Source organism: Podarcis melisellensis, assembly GCF_964234715.1.
Source record: "Podarcis melisellensis genome assembly, chromosome: 2".
Taxonomy (NCBI): Eukaryota; Metazoa; Chordata; class Lepidosauria; order Squamata; family Lacertidae; genus Podarcis; species Podarcis melisellensis.
In genome coordinates this window covers 39,883,868-39,905,162 of record NC_138529.1, presented here as the reverse complement: position 1 = coordinate 39,905,162, position 21,295 = coordinate 39,883,868, and the positions used below count along the sequence as shown (strand labels likewise).

The 21,295-nt window shown below is 46.0% G+C and overlaps 1 protein-coding gene across 1 annotated transcript in view; it reads left to right on the top strand.

Moving 5' to 3' along the window:
* The first annotated feature begins 4,951 nt into the window (after positions 1 to 4,951).
* The window catches only part of NTN1 (netrin 1), a 127,566-nt gene continuing 111,222 nt past the window's right edge, over positions 4,952 to 21,295 (top strand). Inside the window, exon 1 of the mRNA XM_081895208.1 lies at positions 4,952 to 5,460. The gene's annotated coding sequence lies outside the window, so the exon portion shown is untranslated. The remainder of the gene's footprint in view (positions 5,461 to 21,295) is intronic.

Sequence of the window (21,295 nt, the reverse complement as noted above, 5' to 3'; positions counted from 1 at the left end):
TGGGACATTGACATAACTCTTGCCTTGACTTGGGTTGAACCAGGTACATTCAGAGAATCATAAAGGTGGAAGGGACCCCAAGGATCATCTACTCCAAACCCCGGCAATGCAGGAATCTCAAATGAATCATCCATGCATCTATTGCTTGCATGGACATATACCTCAAGCAATAGATTCATACAGGAAGTGTTTGAGTTTAAAGCGATTGAACCCCTTCAAAATAACTTTGTCAAGCTCCTTGGAGTTTGAGTGGGCAAACAAGGCCTCTTTCAGGTGACTTTGTTGTTTTAAGTAAGATGGATCAGGTAGGACGGTGGTCCCCCAAGAAGTGGGGGGGGGGGCAAGCTGCTGTGTTTGGGCAAGAGAGAGGTGAATAAGGGTTATCAAGCAGAGCCAGGAATGGAGCTGGCCCTTAGCAAAGGAAACAGCAGCATACTGCCAGGACAAATATGAAGCTTTTGTTCGTTCTGCTTGCCCGCATTGCATTGGGTTAATTTGCTATTACCCAAAGTACTTGACAGCAGTGATTAGCAAAGCCTGCAATAACAGTGAGAATTAAGAAAAGTGGTAAAAGAAGGAAGCTAAAAAGCAGCTCCTAGATAAGGTATCATTCAAAGGAAATGGATGGCAGGATCAAGGGCTTGGGGAGTGTTTGGCAGCTAAAATATCCTGGCAAGTTGTCACCTACAGCTTTCACACATTTCATTCTTCAGAAAGTGCAGATACACCTCTTCAAGCTAAAGCCACAATTATTGCTGAGGCAAAGTTAAGCGTGCTTGATGGTTAATGTTGCAGTGGGTGGGTTGCAGACCGTATAGATAGGTATTGGGTGTATCCTAGGTCAAGGTTAGAGCTTTGGCAAAAAAAAAAAACCTCCACCCCCATTTTTTTCACACCCCCCCCCATTTATTTTGTAGTTCCTGGTGCTTTGAATAGGGCTGCATTAACCATTATGCAGTCATTCCAGACAACCTGGGACCCATTGCAATAGAATGGTTGTTTAAAATAAAAAGTACTTTCATGTGAATTGACAAGTTTATCCCACTCCCACTGCTGGCATCCTTTAAAGTTTCCCACAGCTCAGAACGGCCATCCCATCAAGCTGCCTTAGTGGGAGGGATGGGAAACAAGGCTTCTCGCATCAGCTTTGCGGAAAGACCAGCTGCATCAGGCACCTCCTACCCCTGAACTATTTCTACACCTGCTGCTCATGATAAGAAATGCTCTTTAACCATTAGTGTCTTAGTTTGCTTTCTGCGTCTCTTCCCTCCCTGTTCTTCCCTCTTCTCACTTTTTTTAGATTGCAAGCCTGCAGGCAGGGTCTGTCTTATTTTAGTTGATTTTATGAAAACCATTCTGGCTCTTCAGAGTGGGGTACAAATGCTCTGTTTAAAACAAATAATATAGGGTGGCTGTTCCTTCAGAACATCATAGAATTGCAGAGTTGGGAGGGACAATGAGGGTCATCTTCTGTAGTCCAACCCTCTGCAATGCAGGAATCTTTTTGCCTAATGTGGGGCTTGAACCCGTGAACCCTGAGATTAAGAGTCTTGTGCTGTACCGGCTAAGCTATTGCAGCATCAGTGGCCATTTTTTTCTAATTGTGTGGGAAATTGAACTCTGCTTACAGAAGGGGCTGCTTACAACTTGGCAGCAATTTTTGGATGCAGAGATAAGCAGATGTTTGACTGCCTGAGAAACTCCAGGAAGAACAAAGAGTGGCATAGGTATCAGGCAGGTCAGTGCCTGCAGAATATGATCCCCTTCGTAAACCAGAGCTGCATGTTGGGTTCAAGTTGAGAGTTCAGTAGCATTCTTTAGTGGAATAATGGAAAATAGCAAATAATGTTGCCTGACAAATTTCAAATACATAAACAAAAAAACTTGACATTGGTGTATCTTGACTTCATGAATTCAGGGTGGACCAAGTTCCGATGCTTTTAATAATGGCATAGAAAGGGGAATTTCAGCAAATGCAGCTTCTGCTACCACTATGACAGTATCCATAGAAGTTGCACTTTCCACAGTTGTTCTTTCCATGCAGTTGTTGTTTTTTAAATGAAGAAACTGTCTCAGATAATCCCACCCATTCCCACCGTCAAACTGTCATGGTCGAAACCAGCCATTCAGGATCAAGCAACACGCTGAGGCTGGCATCTTAAACATATAAGTAAATTCTATTGATTTGCAATAGATTTGCTGGGATGTCTGATTCCAGAAGGTTTAACACAGCAGCAACAAAAATGCTCCTCCTCTCACTACCTAAAAATAAATAAATAAACTGCTTATGTTAAAAATTACACACAGGTGATATTTGAAACCTCACCTCCTAAAATTATCATATATTTTATAAAACGTACCCAGCATTATGCTGGAGAGATGCAAAGAAGAGAGGTCATACCAACATATGTGGTGGACATGCACTAAGATAATAAGAATTTGGAACTATCTGTTTCAGGAATTGAGCAAAATAATAGGCAAACCATTGGATAAACTTAGCATTACTGAATACATGGCTGCATAGATACATTCACTGTGGACTGGTGCAACTTTATTGTATACACCAACACATCTAGCAATAACAGGAAGATTCGGGACGCATATAGAAGGATTTGGACTGTCTGAGAACACTAGGACCGTTCTTTCAGAACCCAACGCTGTTCAATGCCCATCTCTGACAAATCCATCTGGAAGATTAAAAAAAAAATATTATGAAAAGCAATAAATATCCTGTGGAAATGCATGTGGTCATTTATATGTATGTTGTTAGTGTTGTTTTGAAAACCCAAATAAAGAAATAAGAAATAAGCCAAAGATAACAAGAATTAGACTGCTAAAATAACAAAAGCTTGGGAAGGGGAAAACCTGGAATGCATTTCTGTATGAAAGAACTGTGAGTTCATTTCTGACACTGAAAACAAATCTCTGGGTCAAGAGTGTGCTCTGACAATGCAGGTGTTGGAAGAATGTGTTGGTGGCTGCGGGATGGAGCGAAAGTGGAGTTTGCTCCAGCTCTGCCATTTTCATTTCAGGAAACTCTGGTGCAATATTTCAAATATGAGGGGACCTCCAAAACTTCTTGATATCACAAGCTATGCACCATTTGGATCCTTTATATTGGAACATTTATCATAGCCAATTAAGCCCAGTTATATAATTTACACCAACCTTTTGTGTTCTGTGACATCTCAGGATGTTTCAGAAATGAATTTTCATTTCATACTAAAGTTATAAAGATTAAAATCCTGGTTTCTCCCTATGAAAAGCCACCATGCTAATCAAATATTTGTATATGTTCCACCAGTGGTGTGAAACCTCCCGCCCTGGCTGCTATTGGATGAGCTGCCCTGATGTCAGCAGAGGGAGTGACATCAGGGCAGGAAGCAGCAGTGAGCTGAAGAAGCAGTAAGGCAAGGGAAGGAGTGGTGAAAGAGGAAGAGGGTGGAAAGAGAAACAGCCACAGTAGGAAGAGGGGAGGGGAGTGGTAGGAAACAGAAAGAACAAAGTTGAGAGAGAGAGACAGAGACAGAGAGAGAGAGAGAGAGAGAGAGAAAATGTGTGTGTTGAGTAAGATAGGAAGCTGAGTCAGACAAAATGAGGTGTAGTCAGTGGCAGAAGATGAGATGAAGGTGACTCTGGTGTCATGGAAGGCAAGTGAGCAGGAAGGAAAGCGGGGGAGAAAATGAGCTCAGAAAAGAGAACACACATGTCCAGTTTCTGGAGGGGCAAGAAGGGCAAAACTTCAAGCATGTTGCATTATTTTATTTATTAAAGCATTCCATCCCTTTTTTCAGTCCAAAGACATCTGGAGGGCATCTCACCTCCGTAATATCAAAAACCCATTCAATATACATTGGTTTAACATCATTAGAGCCAGATCTTGGGCTACACGTCTCTGATGTTGACGTCTACATCCCAAAACTTAAGCACAGTATCTCCTTCCCTCTTTTATCTTCAGGACAAGGGTGCGTGGGGCCAGTCATTGTCATCCCCATTTTAGAGATGAAAAACTGAGGCTGAGGAATCACTCGAAGTAATGCAGTGGCTGCGTGGCCGAGCTGGCATACACTTCCTGGACCAACACATTCACTCCTGGATTTCATTTCCACCTGGACTGAGCCAAAAAGAAAAATGAAAAATCGCCTCTGGAAGAGTGTCTTTATTAGTCGCTGTCCTCTTCCTGCCGTGCTGATGGGACCGTCGAGGTTAGTCTTCTTCCCTGTTCACGAGGTGGTTTGATAGACCTACCATTATGCGCCTGATAATGTGATGAGGATGCTTCCCGCTGACGAGGCTGATAAACCAGCTTAGGGTCACGCTTAGAACGAAGGTAATCTGGGAGTGGAAACGGTGCCACTGCTCTACTTTTGCTTTTTTCTGATGCAAAGCACCTGAAAACGCAGGTGCGTTGTTATCGATCCTTGGCACTGCGGTCTCACGCCCTGATCTTCGGGAGCATGTTTAGATCTCGGATGCATCTTTGGATTGCATCCTGCTAATCCCCTGCTGGTCTAGCCCCAGGTGGCTTTCTTTCACAAAAAGCAACGTCGGGCTTCCCTCTGGCCCTTGCGATTGTTTTCCAGGCTTTCTAGGCCACCGGGTTTTGGGGGGGTGGGGGTAGGGGATGAAGGAGAGAATCAGACGAGACCGGAAAGGCTTGCTTGATCTCGCCGCAGGCCCGACTACCTGCGCCTCCCCTCCCCCGCAATTCTCAAGGATCAATCCCAGACTCCCCCCCCCCCCACGATTTGAAAGAGGTGAGAAAATGACCCCGAGGTAGAGGCCCCGGCTGAGAATGGCTTGTTGCCAGACCACCCAGCGAGCCACGAAGTCAGGCGAGGATTCGAACCCAGGATTCCCCAGGTTCTAGTGATTCGTCTATTGATCCAGCTTTCCGAGCCCCCTCTTTCTGTCTCTCTCCCCACCCACCCGCAATTTCTGCAAAAGGAAATCGTGGGGAGGTCTAAAGGCAGGCTCCCTTCCCAACTCCCTCGATTCCCTTCGCGTCCCGTGGGTCCACAGCGCGGATGAGCCCCAGAGTGTTCACCCCTCCCCTCTCTCTGCTCGACATCGGGAGTGGGGACATTTGGAGGGACCTCTGCAGCGGTTCTAGGAACGCAAAAGAAGAAGAAGTGGACCCCCTCCTGACCCGAATCCCCCTTTTGGGGGCGCGCCCAGATCGGCGAACCCCCTAAGCGCCCCCCCCCCGAGAAATCCCCAGAGGAGGGAGGCCCTAGATCATCGCAAACGCGATAGGACGCCAGACACGAAGGACGTCGGGGCTATTCGGGTAGAGACCCCGGTGGGGGCGCGATCCGGAGAGGGATACCCCCTTCCCCAGCGTCTACGAAGATATTCGGCTGGATCGTGGTGGGCTGACTGGGAACGAAGGCGCGCCATCTCCCCTCTCCTCTCTCAGACTGAGGGCTGGAGGGGTGCTGAGTCCCTTTTCCTGTAAAGGTAAGTCCACTGCGGTGAATCGTCGGCAGCCAAAAAGCGCACGGGCGGCGTGGGAATCCCGCTTACCCCGCTTACCTTAACCCCGGGGGCTGCTGATCGGGGGCAGGGCGGTTCTTTGGGGGAGAAGAGACGGCAAAAGGAGATCCACCCCAGGAAGCAGGATGATCTGGAGGCCCACCACGCGGGGCTCCGTCGGGGCAAGTGACCGTGTCCGGGTTGAGGAAGCGCCAGCTATTCCCACTACCCCGCCTCGCTTCCTTCATTAAGACCTCGTTGGTCCCAATTGCGAGGTTCCTGTTTCCCTAAGGCGGATCTCTTTTCCATCTCTTTTCCATCCTTCGGCGCACGCCTCGCATTGGCTTCTTCAGCTGAAATGTGGAAGCTGCTTCGTTGGTCCTTAAAAATACTTAGCTCAAATAAGTTAAGCTTAAAAAGCCCACACACCAACCCAACAGGGTGGGGCAGGTGTTCTTCCTTCCCCTACCCCCGCTCTCTTCCCCAGCCGATTCGCACTGAAACGACCCCAAGAGACAATTTTAACCCGGGCCAAAGTGCCCTAGATTTCTCTTTTCTTCCCCTCACCCCCAACCCTCCGCCAGTTCTTCTTCTTCCTCCTCCTCCTCCTCCTCCTCCTCCTCCTTGTCCCCAGTGCGTTGATTCAGGCCTTGGTAATTAATTTGGCATTTCAGAAAAGCCCCTGGTCTGGATAAAGCCGCCATTCATCCCCCCAGCCTAATCTGAGCACAATCTGGAAGAAAAGCTTTCAGAGAGACAGAAAACGCATTTCGCTTCGCGTTCAAAAGAGCTGTCACTCCGTCGGAATAAATCGCTCCTGATTATTTCGAACCGGGGCTCCTGCCTCGCCTTTGCGCCACCAACTTTTCTCTCTCTCTCGTTCCTTAGCCAATAATTATTTCTTTTATAACCACACCCCAAAAAAGCCACCACCCCGTTTAAAAAATAACTTTGCACTAATAGTTTTTAGAATATATATTTAGGCTGCAGTGCGTTTTTTCTTTTACAGAAAGGGGAAAATGCCTTCTCTCCCCAACTCCTTTCTCTTTTTTTGCGCTGCCTCTGGACCAGAAAGAGAGGGCCAAAACAACAATCCTCGGCAGAGGGAGTTGAAAATAAGCGTGTTGTTTCAGAGATGAAAAGAAGGACATGTGCAAAGCGGGAGGGGGGGAGAGAGATCACGTCCGAAATCCGGAATTCAATTCAAAATGCGCTGTCTTTCAAAACAGTTCAGTTCAGACGCGCGCACCACTTGAAGGCTGTGATTCCGTTGCAATCAATATAAGGCAATGTAGTGCATATTGTGTTTAGCATAGTTTCCTTCGTGGTCTCTCCCCCCCCCCATACATATTTATAGGGGTTAAGTATTCCTATTTTGTTCCATTGTTTTATCAAGTCTCCGAGGTCCAAAAGCGAGCCAAGTTTTACTTTACTCTGAAAGGTGAAGGCGCTCGGAGGGGTGCGGGGAGTTAAGGACAGGGCCTCCTCTTCCCCATATTGCGGGGAAAGTACCCCCCAGGCAAAATTAAGCTCATCCTTCCACCCCCTGGAAAAGATAGGTCAAAGGAGCTTCGTTTGGGCTGCGTACTCCGCGCTTCCCCCTCTTTAATGGCGAGGCTGCGGCGCAAGAAATTACCCCGATTGCGCGAACACCGCCCCCCCCCAGGGAAGATAGTGATGGGTTGGCAGCTCCCCCACCCCTGTCCAATCGCTGCGCGGAATGGAGGGTCTCTAACCCGAAGCAAAGGGGCCTAAGCAGAGAGCGCGCGTCGGACGGAGAGGCTGACCCCGTCACCCCTGGGCCCCGCGGCAGCAGCCGACGAGGCGCTGGTTTCAGTCGCCCTTGATCAAAACTCAGGCAACCCGGGTCTGGATGAGGGGGAAATGGGCACCAGGGAGGAGAGATAAAAACACCCAGAGGAGAGAGGAAAGCTTGGGGAACGCGGGTGAAATGCTTTTTTTATTATTATTGGGGGGGGAGGGGGCGTGGGAAATCTGATTAACGCGGGATCAAGCGCCAGAAAGTTTGCTTCCCGCTTTTCCCTCAAGAAGTCCTACATGCAGAAAGTCCTTCCTTCTAAAATACTAAAACACTCCAAAGAGAACAAAACGATCATTTCCTCCTCTTTCTCCCCGCTGCGCCCTTATTCCTTCGCCGTTGCGTCGTTCCCCACCAAGGGAACTCTCCAAACCGAGAAATCCCGCCGGCCAACTTTGCCCTGAAGCCTCTGGGACAGAGCAAAACGGAGGTCGAGCTTGTGAGCCACTGAGCTGCGCTTCGCGGGGACCCGTAAAGAGAGAGAGGAGAGGTTTCCATAATATGTGAAGAGACCTTAGAAAGGGTTGGGGAGGAAAGAGCGGTGGCGGGGGGCCGGTTGAGAGACGGGTCGGGAAATTCTGAAATATTGGCAATGTGGTACATCCATGCAGATAAAGATGCCTTCGCACAAGCAGGTATCCCACCTGGCGTCACTGATCTTAGGAGACACTGGCCTGGCGACAACAGAGGCGTGTTGTCGCTGTGCTTTGCCGTCAGTGACGGCGCTTGGTCTTGGGTTCTATGTATCCAAGACGCCGCTTGACCTGACGGTCATCATCCAGTGCAAAACGCACACCTGGTGGCGACTCCGTCTAGCTCAGGGAACACCCCCCCCCCCATGTTGCTGGACTGCAACACCCATCACCCCTGAGCATTGGTCATGCTGGCTGAAGGTTGATGGGGGTTGGGAGTCCGGCCACACCTGGAGAAGCACAATTCCCCACCTCTGGTGTAACACTTTCTTGAGAAGTAGTGGTAGCTCCTTTGCCTTGGAATTGACTAGATTTTTTATTTTTTTAAAAAAGAAATATATAGTGGTACCTCGGGTTAAGTACTTAGTTCGTTCCGGAGGTCCGTTCTTAACCTGAAACTGTTCTTAACCTGAAGCACCACTTTAGCTAATGGGGCCTGCTGCTGCTGCTGCTGCGCCACAGGACCACAATTTCTGTTCTTATCCTGAATCAAAGTTCTTAACCCGAGGTACCATTTCTGAGTTAGCGGAGTCTGTAACCTGAAGCGTATGTAACCCAAGGTACCACTGTAATAGGGTTGCCTTGTGGAAATCATCTTAATGCTGCCCTTGAACTGTTTTCTCGAAATGAAAGTCTGTTTGGGCTTCCTTGATTCTGCAGCATAAGGATTTTAGCAAACCCAGCCACAATTGGCCTTAAGGTCCGGCAGGTTGACTAAGCATTGTGCATCGTGATCCTATGCATGTTTACTGAGAAGTATCCCTTACAGTATTCTGTGGAGCTTACTCCCTGGTATCTGTGCACAGAATTGCAGTCATGTGGAATAGGTCTAGGAGATATCCGAGATTCATTGTTGAAGATTACTATAGTGCATACACAAATGTACCTATGTTTTGGCTGCATAGGCACTAACCTGTTTGTAGCACAAAAATGTAGCTTTTTGCAATCCATAAATGTTTGTGCTGGTTGTCATTGACCCTGCCCTCCTGAACCCTTGATTAGGTTAGCTATGTCTTTTCCTCCCTGTGCAGGCCCCAGTTGAATGAAGAAGGAAATGATGATTGCCTTTTGGTCTATTTTACGCACACCCACAAGGTCATTGGGCAGCTAGGGAGACACACAAACAAACAAACAAACACTGCATTGTCGGACACCCCATTGGGTAATGCAGAATAAATATGCAATGAGCTCTTATTTTCAGAATGAAACCAGTTCCCCAAAAGGGGTTTTCATGGGCGAAAAATATGTGATAGATGTAGGTTATGTACAGACTAGGTAGGAAAAAAACAAATATTCAGTCTCCATTGATTCGAGAGTGAAATATTGTCTTCACACCACCTAAGTTGGTATTTGTTTTCCTCACTTTTTTGTAAGGGGTTAGAAATAAGAATAACGGAAAAGGTTAGGGATCTCAATCCAGTTAAATCATACTTGAAGTAGAGCCATTGAAATTAATGAACTTACTTTGATTTCAATGGGGTTGCTTTGACTAACATTAGCTTTCACCCACAACTCTGTAAAGTGGTTAAGCTTTGTCTGTCTCAGTCAAAGAATTCACACTTTATGGGTTTGAGTATGTCTCCTCTCGCCCAGTAAGGTTTCCACAGTGAAACCATGACACCATCCAATCCAATATTCCCTTCTGGTGATTCCCAAACTTTCCCCTCCATGGACCACTTGAAAATGGTTGAGGCTCTTGGCGGTCCACTTAATGATTCTTCTGCCCATTGCAGCAGTTGTAATGTGCTGTGGTAGATGTGTGGCTTTTAATTGCATTTGTATTGCTTCTTTTATTTCTTATGTAGTATTTCATTGTCTGGCAATCTGGACTCTAAGGAAATCAAATTGTAAGTGTTGTTTAGAGGCATGCCACAAAGTCCACCTGAATGAAACTTGTGGACCACTGGTGGTCTGCAGACCACAATTTGGGAATCCCTGGTATTTTTTCCCTAAAGTGGTCGCTTCTGGAAGTCCACATGAAGGTCCTCACATAGTGTTTGTCCATAGCTCTCCAGTTCTGAGGTCTCTGTGCCTGGAAGTTCCATTCCCACTATCATTCATCACTGCTCTCAGACTTCCCTGTGAATTTGGAAGCTCTATACCCCATGAATTTGAAATCTGAGAAAAGAAAAGAAAACCCTCATTCCACCTAGGGGCCATCTCCAGATGGACTGCCAAAACAAACAAACAGAACCAATGATTAAAGCACAAATCGGAGGTGGGGGGCACTCATTAGCCCTGTTAAAAGGCTAACAGTGTAGGGTAAGATGGGACCAGCAATAAAATATAATTTGCAGCACTTTGTTAAAAACAAAGAAAAATCTGTTTACAAATATGAGAGTTTTGCATAAGGTGTCTCTGTCTCCTTATGACATAAGAAGTTAGTTGCCAAAAGCGTGTCCTGAAACTAGGCGGATTACAGCATAGAAATGCCCACTCATTAATATTATCAATTATCAATTATGTAGAGGAGCATAATAAAAAGCTAACTTGATAATTTCCCCCACTTTCTAGGTCATTATGGTTTCTTTATAATCCCCTTGTCTTTGGAATGTTAGTACAGACCATTCTGTTGGGGAAAAAACCCCTTGAAATAGGAGACCTCACTGCTCTGGTACCTCTACTGTTATATATTTGCTGGCAGGTAAGTAGAAATGCCTGTTGGTTTTATTTTTTTTAGGATTAAAAATTGCAGGTCAAGGAGACTCTCCCACATTTGTGCCATGTAATCCTTGGCATGTTTACTCAGAAGTAAGTTCTGCTGTGTTCCATGGTGCTTACTCCCAAATAAATGTGTTTAGGAACTTAAAAAGCCATGGCCAGCTAGTTTGGGCCACGCTATGCTTTAATGCAATCGGAGGTGGGTTTAGGGAAGCACAAACAGTCACCCCCCACACTGGACACTGAGCCAAAGCGGGGCACCGCAGGGCACCACAAGTATGACATTGTGCATGTGCAGAATGGAAGGTGAGAGGAAGGGGGACACTGAATTTTGGCCTCACACAGGGAGCTGCTGAAATTTGAAAGACTGAAGCTCCTGATGCAATTAGGGGCTCAAGTCTTCTGTTGTTAGATAAAATAGAAATGGTTGTTGGGTATGCTGGTTGGGGGGTGATGGGAGTTGAAGTCCAAAATATCTGGTCAGCACCAGGTTTGGGAAGGCTGGTCCTGATCACTCTTGTGGTTATTTCCAGCTACTTTTTATATGATGAGATACAAAGAATGGTCTAGGTCAAAGGCATGGCCAAACTTGGCTCTCCAGCTGTTTTGGGACTACAATTCCCATCATCCCTGACCACTGGTCCTGTTAGCTAGGGATGATGGGAGTTGTAGTCCCAAAACAGCTGGAGGGCCAAGTTTGGCCATGCCTGGTCTAGGAGCAACCGATGCTACAGTGTTATTGAAGCTGAGCAGGTGCGGATGTGTCCTGGAGAGGAGGCTCCTGGGAGGCACAGATAAGTTGCTATGAGTTTTCAAAGGTGAAGGAAATAAATGCATGAATAATAAACACAATCTAGGGCACCCTGTATTATAGCAACAACTATCAGTAGTGCATGACCTATGCTTAGATTCAAATAGTAGTAATGGTTAGTAGCCATTTTGGGTATGTTGCTATTTGAGTTTTCAATGGGATTCACAACTCTGTGCTGCTTTTGCTATCCACTGCTATTTCTCCCCTCACCCCTCCTTCATCCATTGCCATTTCCAAACATCTAGATGAAAACTGGAAATGGGATGGACACTTGAACAGATAGTGCCAGGCCAGCTTTATGTTCCTTCTTGATGGGTGAACCAGTTTGGTAGATATGGGGAATGAATATTAACTACACCAGCAGCCTGCCTGCCCTTCCCTCTTTGGCTTGCTTCAAGATGGTAACCTAAGGAGGCTACTTAGGCTGAGAGAAAGTAACTTGCCAAAGGCCATCACCCAGGGAGCAGGGATTTGTATCTGCCTGTCTCTATCTTACCCCAATGTTTTGCCCACTGCTAAATCACACTGGCTGACAAGGCCCAGGACCCATTCCCTCCTCTATGGCACTTAGTTCAGAAAACCAGGGAGAATTGCATGCCATCCCAGATAACTTGCCTGCCCAAAAGTCAGATGTATAAAGAAAGAACTTCCCCCATTCTTTCTTTCACTTGTGCATTTGATTGCAGAGGGCTTTGACTCTTGGAATCTTGCAGCAAATATACAAGGCTCATTATCCAGAGCAGCTGCTCTTTGAGAAAGTTGCCACCATCAGGCACAATATATAAAATTGTTGTTGCTGCTTTGCACAGTTCTGCCCTTTCAAAAATTAGGAAAAACTAGGCCAAAAAGTTAGCAGCATTAAGTGAGGATACAACTGGCCAATTTTGCATTCATACAATATTTGGATCTTTTTTCCAATGTGAGTGTGGCACATTGGTATTTATTCAGTTTTGTCATATTGCTGGCTATCTGGGACATTTTGAATTTCAGTCCTGTTCCTGTCTTTTATACTCATGTGATTGACTTTTCTTTTCTAAATCATGGTCATTTATTAAAAGTAGCCTGTACAACTTTTGGTGGAGTTCATTTCCATGCAAGGCATTTAGGATCAGGGTGCTAGGCTGCAATCCTAGACCCACTTACCTGGGAGTAAGCTCCATTGAATTTACTGTTCAGCACATCAAAGCTAACTTCTATATTAAATTGTATCTAGTGAGCAGCATCTGCTCTGCATTTTAAGGCATCCAGCCTCTGGCTGATGGACCAAGCCTTTATAGTTGCTCCTTGTCCCCCCTCACCCCCTGCCGTTCACCCCTGTGAACTCTGCCATTGCTAGAATTTTAGAGGGTTATTTTTCTCTCTCCCTTTGAAAGGGTAAAATATGGCAACGCATTTGTTATATTGTATCTGTTGGCTACACGGCTGTTGAGGAAGCATGGAGAAATTCATGGTGTTTGGACAAGACAAACATTGTTTCATCCCTAAACAAACCTCCCTGGAGGTCAGCTTGGTTCATTCCATTGCTGCAGCCAAGAAGCAAAGGGGCATCCAGATGATGTGAAAATCAGACCTTTTCAGTTGTGGAGGGGGAGGGTGGGGATAAAATAAAACCCAACCCCTCTGCAAGTAGACAGGCAGACAGGAAAGCAAGAAAAGGCCTCTACCCAGTTCCTGGTGCCTGATTCCCGTTGCCTGACTCATGCAGAGAGGAGCTGACAACTGATCTAAGGACATATATTAAGAAATGAACCCCACTCATTTTTTAAAAAACCCGGTGCAAGAGGTTCAGGTGTCCAGGTGATGCACTACAATGTTCTGCTGACTCCTCATTTATACATCTATCACCTCAGCATAATCCAGTCCATCCTAGTTTATCAATGGCAGCATTAAACTGGGCTTTCCTCCTATCAGCTTCTTATGCACTGAGAACAAGGGTAGGGAATCTCAGGCCTGGGGGACAAGTGTGGCCATCTGGGCCTCACACCTCTCTGTTTAATCTGTTTCTCTGCCCACTTTTGCCTCTGGCCCTGCCATCTTCTGAGGCATGTGGCCCTCAGAAGACTGCTCTGGAGGGAAGATGGTCCTTGGGCTGAAGAAGATTCTCTGAGCCACCCTCCTCCCCCAGATCACTCAGAATGATTGGCATGCATTACCACCAGGTATATTGACATCTGCATTCTCAAACAGGATAAGGTTTTAGCAAGTAACTTCAGCAGTAAATCACATCATTCCAAACTGCAGGTTTAGGTTATTCCTCCTTCAGGCTGGCAAAGCAGAGAGTGTAACGAAACCATTAGCAAACCACTCTTATTTAAGAGCAAGCTGCCAATACAGACACTCCAGAAGGTAAACACTTTCCTATCAAAATAAATTCTTGCTTGGAGAACATAGGTAATGAAAGCAAAACCAGCAAAATGAAAACTTGTAAGGTGGGTCCATACAGTCTTAACATTTTCCCCACACTGTAAAAGAGGGACAAAGGCTGAGAGAGGTTTTCCCTAGTGAATTCATAAGAGAGGTGAGATTTGAGCTAGAGGCCTCCCAGTGCATTGCTCAGCTATTTAGCCATACTCTCACTAAGTTCTTTCACTCCCAAATAATGTACTTCTGAGCCAGGCACAAGTCAGAATAAGAAGGAAATAGCAAAACTGGCTGCATTTCATACAGTATTTGGTGCAATGGAGGAGTAGCTGCCACACCACCTGATTGCAAAGGTGAGCTTTCTTTGGAGATTACCAACCCTGGATATTTTAGGATGGAGGCAGAGGTTGCAGAGAAACCCACTGTCACTTACCTGTGAAAGATGCTTAATAGAGAATCCTGCTCGCTGTGCACTAACTGGTACTAGAAGATAAATGTAGGTCAAATATAAAGAAGGGTAAAGGGACCCCTGACCATTAGGTCCAGTCGTGGCTGACTCTGGGGTTGCGGCACTCATCTTGTTTTATTGGCCGAGGGAGCCGGCATACAGCTTCCGGGTCATGTGGCCAGCATGACTAAGCCGTTTCTGGCGAACCAGAGCAGTGCACAGAAACACTGTTTACCTTCCCGCCGGAGCGGTACCTATTTATCTACTTGCACTTTGACATGCTTTCGAACTGCTAGGTTGGCAGGAGCTGGGACTAAGCAACCACTGACCTTCTGATCAGCAAGTCCTAGGCTCTGTGGTTTAACCCACACTGCCACCTGCATCCCTTAGGTCAAATATATATTTTGTTAAATTTAATTTTGCAGTTAAACTGTTTTCCATTCCAATATACTATCCAGTTGTTGTCCCCCCCCCAAACCTTAATATATATATATATATTGGTATAATTTGGTAGCGGAATGTTGCATGGTCATTAAGCAAAGAGCTGTGGCAAGCTAGCCAGCTTTTGAAAACTGTCTGTATGGAGGTACCTAGGCAACCAGTGGAAGCAGATACCGCTTTGGGGAGTAGCGGGGCTGACCTGGGCTGTAGCAAGGGTCTGCAGTACACAGAGCTGGATTTGTGCATAAGAAAAGTTAACTACAGTTAAGGCCACAAATTATGAGGAGCCTCTAAATACAAACAACAACACTAATTGTCAAGATTTTAATAATAATAATAATAATAATAATAATAATAATAGAAACAGGAAAAACAGACATCATTATTGCATTACAAATATATATTTCATGCCTACACCATTAGTTGATATATTGCATTTAAACTTGTACAGATTTAACTATAATATGGTTTCCATATTTGATAAGTAAGAAATCATAAGGTATAGCCATTTGAAGTTATTTCATATGCAAACAGGCTTGTGGCAAGCTACATGATTTAGCTAGCTTGCTAGTTTTTGGCTGCATCCTCAACTATACACTAGTATTTATGCAAATGTAAAATGTCATTACAGTACTTCTATTTTTATTGCCCTTTCTGTTAGACTAATACACATCTTTTGGGTAATACTCTGGGGGGCCTCTTCAACACGACACAGCTTAGGGCCTCAGTGTGTCTTAATTCAGCCCTGGCAACAAAGCAATGGCTGTGTTGGCCCCAGAGACGAGGCTAAACTGGGCTAAAGTATGCTGCAGAATAAAAACCCCAGAGACGGAGGGATCTGGCTGGAGTGCAATACAAATATCAGAGGGCATCTCTTTAGAAAGGCCTGGGTATGAGATTTCTTGAAATGTCTGGGTTTTGTGAGAAGAGAAGTGGGAGGGGTGAGAAAGGATTGATAGGGATTGTGGGCAGGGGGTGGGTGTAAGGAAGGGGTTTGGGGATATGGGAGGGCTTTGAAGGGTTAAGGTCCCCGGGGACAAATCTAAATAATATGAACTGGTTGTACAATTGCAAAAGAAAGAGGACTGTTACCTAGAAGGTGCTGATGGCTCAGCTATAGCAGGGGTACTTGCTCAAAGGCCATCATCATCACCAGCACCTTCCTCAAAGTGACCTTTCCATCAAATTAGTTCCTGGCTGGGGGTTTTGTGGAACTGGTACCTTTACATGGAAGACTCACACTGCTCCCCCATTGCCACCCTCTGTAGCTTTCAGTGGCTTATGCAAGTTGGGCGGCAGATAAGATGTTTTAATAAATTGTGGATAGTGTGTCCAGTTGATGCTAGGCTGGCTGGTTGTTTTTATGCTAGCTTTTTGACTACCGTGAAGCGTGGCTGCATTTAGATATTTTTAAATAACACTTGTATTGATGTGGAGGGCAGTTTACGCTGCTTTGCAAAGTATCTTTTCTTTAAAAGCAGCTTATAACCACCTTCATGTTGAACTAAATTGAAATGTATACCTCTCATACAGTCCTTTAGCATCTGATTCCAGGTGACCCCCCAATAGTTCCCAAATGGGCATATATAAGCGTCCACTTGTTTTGCTATAGGTGTATACCCCAGCTGATCTGGGGCTCCACTTGCAAGTTACTCTTGCAATTGCAAAGTGCCTGACCTGAACCCAGAGCCCTCCATGGTGTCTGAGAAGCCTTAGGCTGCAATCCTAACCATGTCTACTCTGAAATAAACCCCATAGAATTCAACATGTAGGACTTACTTCCTGGTAAGTGCATGGGGATGGGGACTGTAGCCTTAGAAAGGAACGCCATGTCTGCTTACAAGGGACCAATTTTGTTATTATTCATAATAATACAGTATTTAAATTCCAGTGGGCGTCCCAGCTTTTTGGAAAATTAAATAATCTAAAAACTATACTATTGGAGTTTGACCCTTACTGAGTGATTAGGGGTTGCAGGGGGAAGGGGGTCAAAGAGGCCATCAGGGGAGATGCTTAGGGGGTGAGTTATTTTTCCCACAAGGAAGAGGATTATTGGGATGTCCAAGCTGTTACCTGAACTCTGGAGGCAAAGTGGGAGGAGGAGAATGGGGAATGAATTTGAAATCACACCAGAGAAGGCCTTCTGGATGTGCAATAAGAGCTGCGCCAGATTTCCTTATTCTGCTTCTTAGGCTGCGATGCGCAACCCGATCCTGTGCGCCTTGCGGCAGAAACTATTCAGCATCGTGCAGGGTTGGACGCGATTAGCGTCTTAAGCTCTCTAACAAATTGCACCAACTTCCTTACTTAGACGAGGGACAGCAATGCCTGCTTGGAGCGCGAGAGAAGAATAAGGGGGGGGGGGAGTCTCTGATTGGAAGTCTTCGCTATAGCGAAAGCAGGCAAAGACCCTGCAAAGAGAGGAGGGGAAAGGGGGGGGTGTTGCCCACCCGAGTGCAGGTTCAAAGAGGGGACAAAAGTTTTTAAAAAAAGTTATGCTACGTACATATGTGCCTTCCTTCACCCTATTTTCTGATTGCTGAACAGCGCTCAGCACAATATAAATTGTGGCTAAAGCAGAAAAATTCCGCGCGCCCCTTCCAGCCACCCACAGGGTTTGGGGTGAGGTGGAGAGCCTCTTCTTTTAACATTATGGATGGTACCCTTTCTATAAGGCCAATATACTGTATGTGCAGGAATAATATTTGAAGAAATGCTCCCCTCTCCTTTGGATCGGTTCTAGTTGTTGGATGTTTTCCTTTCAAGACTTTATTGCGGACCGAGAGGGGATGGGGAATTTGCAAAGACCCGAGGAAGGGGTAGATGCGAGTGCAATCTCTTAGTAGTTTGCATGCTTCGTTGAAAAACGGAGTCTCGATCAGAAGTCGTTTAGTTTCTCTATTATTCTTGCCTGGTTGTTGTTGTTGTTGTTTTTTGGGGTTGTTTTTTTTTTTTTAAAAAATGCGGATATTCCTGATAGCCAGCATATTTGCACTTCAATGCTAAATGAGCAGGCTTTGACAGAACTCCTACAGATTTAAATCGAACTGCAAAAGCAACTCTTAACGGCAGGCTTCACAGTTCTGAAAACATCCAGATAGCAGCTCAGATTCTAGAGGTAGTTATATTTTATTAGTCCAAACGGGACACTGGCTCCACCAGCGCAGCGATGCACACCTTAACGATCGGAATATCATTAGAATAAACGAATAGTTTACCTTTAAAACTAAGAATCAGTCCTGAAAATCTGAGAGTGAAAATCTTTTGTGTTTTTCATAGCAGCCTCATAGGCGGGATGGGGGAGAAACGGGTATCTAGAGGGGCCCCATTACCATCATCATCATCATCATCATCATCATCATCACCAATTGAATTTGTATACCGCCCTTTACTCGTACATCTCATGGGAAACGAAATTAATTCTACAGTGCCTGAGTGGAGAAATGTTCACAATGGCTTTCCACTAAATATTACAATTTGTTTGTTGTTGTAGAAATAGTGGCTTTTTCTAAACAAGAAACGCACTTCCATTGCTCGCAAGACTATCACCAGCACATTAAAAAAGCAAAAAAACTAGGCTCTCGTTGTGCAAAAACTCGGAGCTCGAGCCCATCGACGTTAAGTACCTTTTAGCCCCATCGACTTCAGTGTGAGGAAGTTAGCTGTCTGTGTAAGGCTAAAGTCCTAAAAGCTCCTGGAAGGGAATCACAGACCTGCCCTAGTATGTAGCCTAGACCCTAGTGCGCTCAGCTGGTCCTGCTTCCTGCTGAACATGCTTATAGGTCCCCGCTTCGTGTCGCCGGCTTAAAAGCAAATGGATTTCAAAGCACTTAATTTTGGCTGGATCTCATTATGTGTGTATGTGTGTGAGTGTGATACCTTTGAAATTGTTTGTAATGCGTTTTGAGATTCGTTGCTGCAAGTTAATTTATATATTAATGAATGAATAACAAACAAAAACATCATCCAACTCACAGTTTAATTACAAACAGCAACTATTATTGCAGAAGTCACCCTGGATAGGAACCGGCCCAAGGCCAGACTGAAAAGAGAGGCGCTTGGCCCCGTATTCTGCATCTGTAATCAACGAATTAATTCATAGATCGCTGTGGCAGAAGGAAGTTTGTATGAAAGTAGGAACTCGGGCCTATTTAGAATTAAAGAAGCTACAAGAAAATGTGCTGCTTGGGGTGATTTGGAATAATGGAACAGGGTGCTAAGGGACCCGCTAGTCCTTGGCAGCCGGCTGGAGCCCGTTTTGCTGCGCTGTCTAACTACAAGGCAATCCGCCCTGCGATTTAGGAACCCCCCAACTGCCCTTGCCTCCTCCTAGAACCCACATACTAACTGAGTCAGCTCCTACAAGTAGTTTGCCGAGCGCGTTCCGCTTGTCAGCCACAGCATCCAGCGCCTCAAATCGATGGGAACCTTCTAACTTCTCTCCGGAGTTTACTCGGCAGTTTAATCCCAGCGGAGATCTAAGGGTCTCCCAACACGCCCTCCCGTTTATACATACGTTACAAGCACCAAATTAGCACATGGCGAACCTTGCAAGACTGTATTATTGCCAGTTACTGCAGCTTGCGCACTGAAAGCTCGGTCAGCGGCTGATCTTATATACATTTGAGCTTTTGCATAGAGATGTAGCAGACACTGACTGTACCTTCGGCTTCACTGTTTATACCTTTCCCCCGGTCCCCACAGCCCTGTAGAAAACATGCCCTGCTTCGCCAACTGCGCATAAACCTTCGTGCCTCAGGTGCAGCAGTGGATTCCAGTACACAAACGTTTGTGTCACAATGCCTCTAATTTAGTTTGGTGGTGGCAGCGGGGGAGGCGTGGGTTTTTGTTTTTAATTATTATTGCTATAGCAGACGAACAAGGCTACCTTTCTGGCTTTTTCTTCTTCCAGAAGTCTGATATTGTAGTTTCTTTTCTGCCAGTTAAAAACACCCGTCCATCGCTATCCTTAGCCCTTTCCACCCGGAACCAAATCTTCGATCAGCTGGCGGATCTCAGCTTACTCTGTGTTTATGATTTTTGTGTGTGTGTCTTTCTGGAGAGAGTAGGCGCATCTCCCGTTGTAAAGGATCCTCCGTGCAGGATACGGATGCGTGGCTAGAGCACAGGCACCAAGGTGTCCCAATCCAATCTGCCAGAGGTAGTGGACAGACCCTCGCTAAAAAAATGTGGAAAATAACTCTGCTCCCAAGCAATTTCAGTTGGTTAGCTGACCGACAGGCTGGCTTGAAGAGAAAGGATAAGGGCCGGGGGAGGATCGACTGACTAGGACTGTAAAAGGGCAGGTGCGAGTTGACCTCTTCTGCAGACTAAGGTAGCTGCATCTCAAGAGGAAAGCAATCTCCTTTTTTCTTGGTACTTGTGCATTCCTGTCTACAGGCTTTTCTGCCTTCACACAGTGCCTAGTCAACTTCATGCTCTGTGTACGTACACGAACAGAACAAATTTAAATCTCAGTGCATCAGTGTATGTGCGCTCGTGAGAGTGACCAGGCGTTGTGTCAGAAGAGGATTTCTATTTTTTATTTTTTGCAGACGCTATGGGCCTCGTGGCTCCACCTTCATCCTTCGCCACGCCCATTTAGAATCCTCTCCCACCTGTGACCATATCACCTTCCCTCTTTCGAATGAAACAGACGGGACAACCTATAAAGAAAAGTACCTCTGAGCATGTACAGAGTGCCTTCTCCTCGCCACTGTTCCCCACCCACTTAAAATGAAGAACCAGGTTTTCCTTCTAGGCCTGAGTTCGAGGATCCCAACGCAGGTTTGGGCTTTAACAAGGCAGCCCTTGCCAGCCCTGGGAAAACTCCGTTTTAAATCTCGTGCCGGGTTTGAACCTTACTACGACATTGCGGACCTTTCCTCCCCTGGGAGACTCAGTTCCTCTTCTGAGCTGCCATCCCTCCGCATTTCTACTGCAGAGGTGGAAGAGACCAGGGTTCTCGAGCCTTTAAAAGTTGCGTGGAAGCGGGAATTTCAGGGAGGGTTGGTTGTCTTGTAGCCCTTGGCAGGTGTGCTGCGGGTGACAGAACTGAGAAAGCAACGGATCAGCACTGGGAGTGGGTCACGTCTAGGCCCTGGGCTGTAGCGAGGGATCTAGGCAGGGCGGCTTCTAGCAGAGGAATCGGTGCTAGGAGTCGTCACTTTCAGATGTTGCAATAAAACTTATTTCCCGGCCAACAGCGCCAGAGAAGTAATCTCTCTGGAAGCGGAGGTGAGGTGGTGGTGTCCAGCTTTCTCGGAAGAGTCTGGAGAGCGAATGGGCTCTGGGAATTTGCGTGCGTGTGATGCCTCTTCATCCTTTTTCTTGGCGAGTCGCTTGCGGCCTTTGAACGGGATCCCAAACAAACGGATCGTGGTGTGCGCAGTGCGTGTATTCAGTTATAACATTTCATAACACGCAGTCTGGGCGAAACTAGGCTGGCTAGCCACCGCCAAACACAACCCAATATACAAAAGTACTTCTCTACAATCACATATACGCACACAGTACGAGAAATTGGCGATGGAGCCAAGACTTCACCCTCTGTATCCAACGAGTCCGACAAACGCTCCATAAGAGCG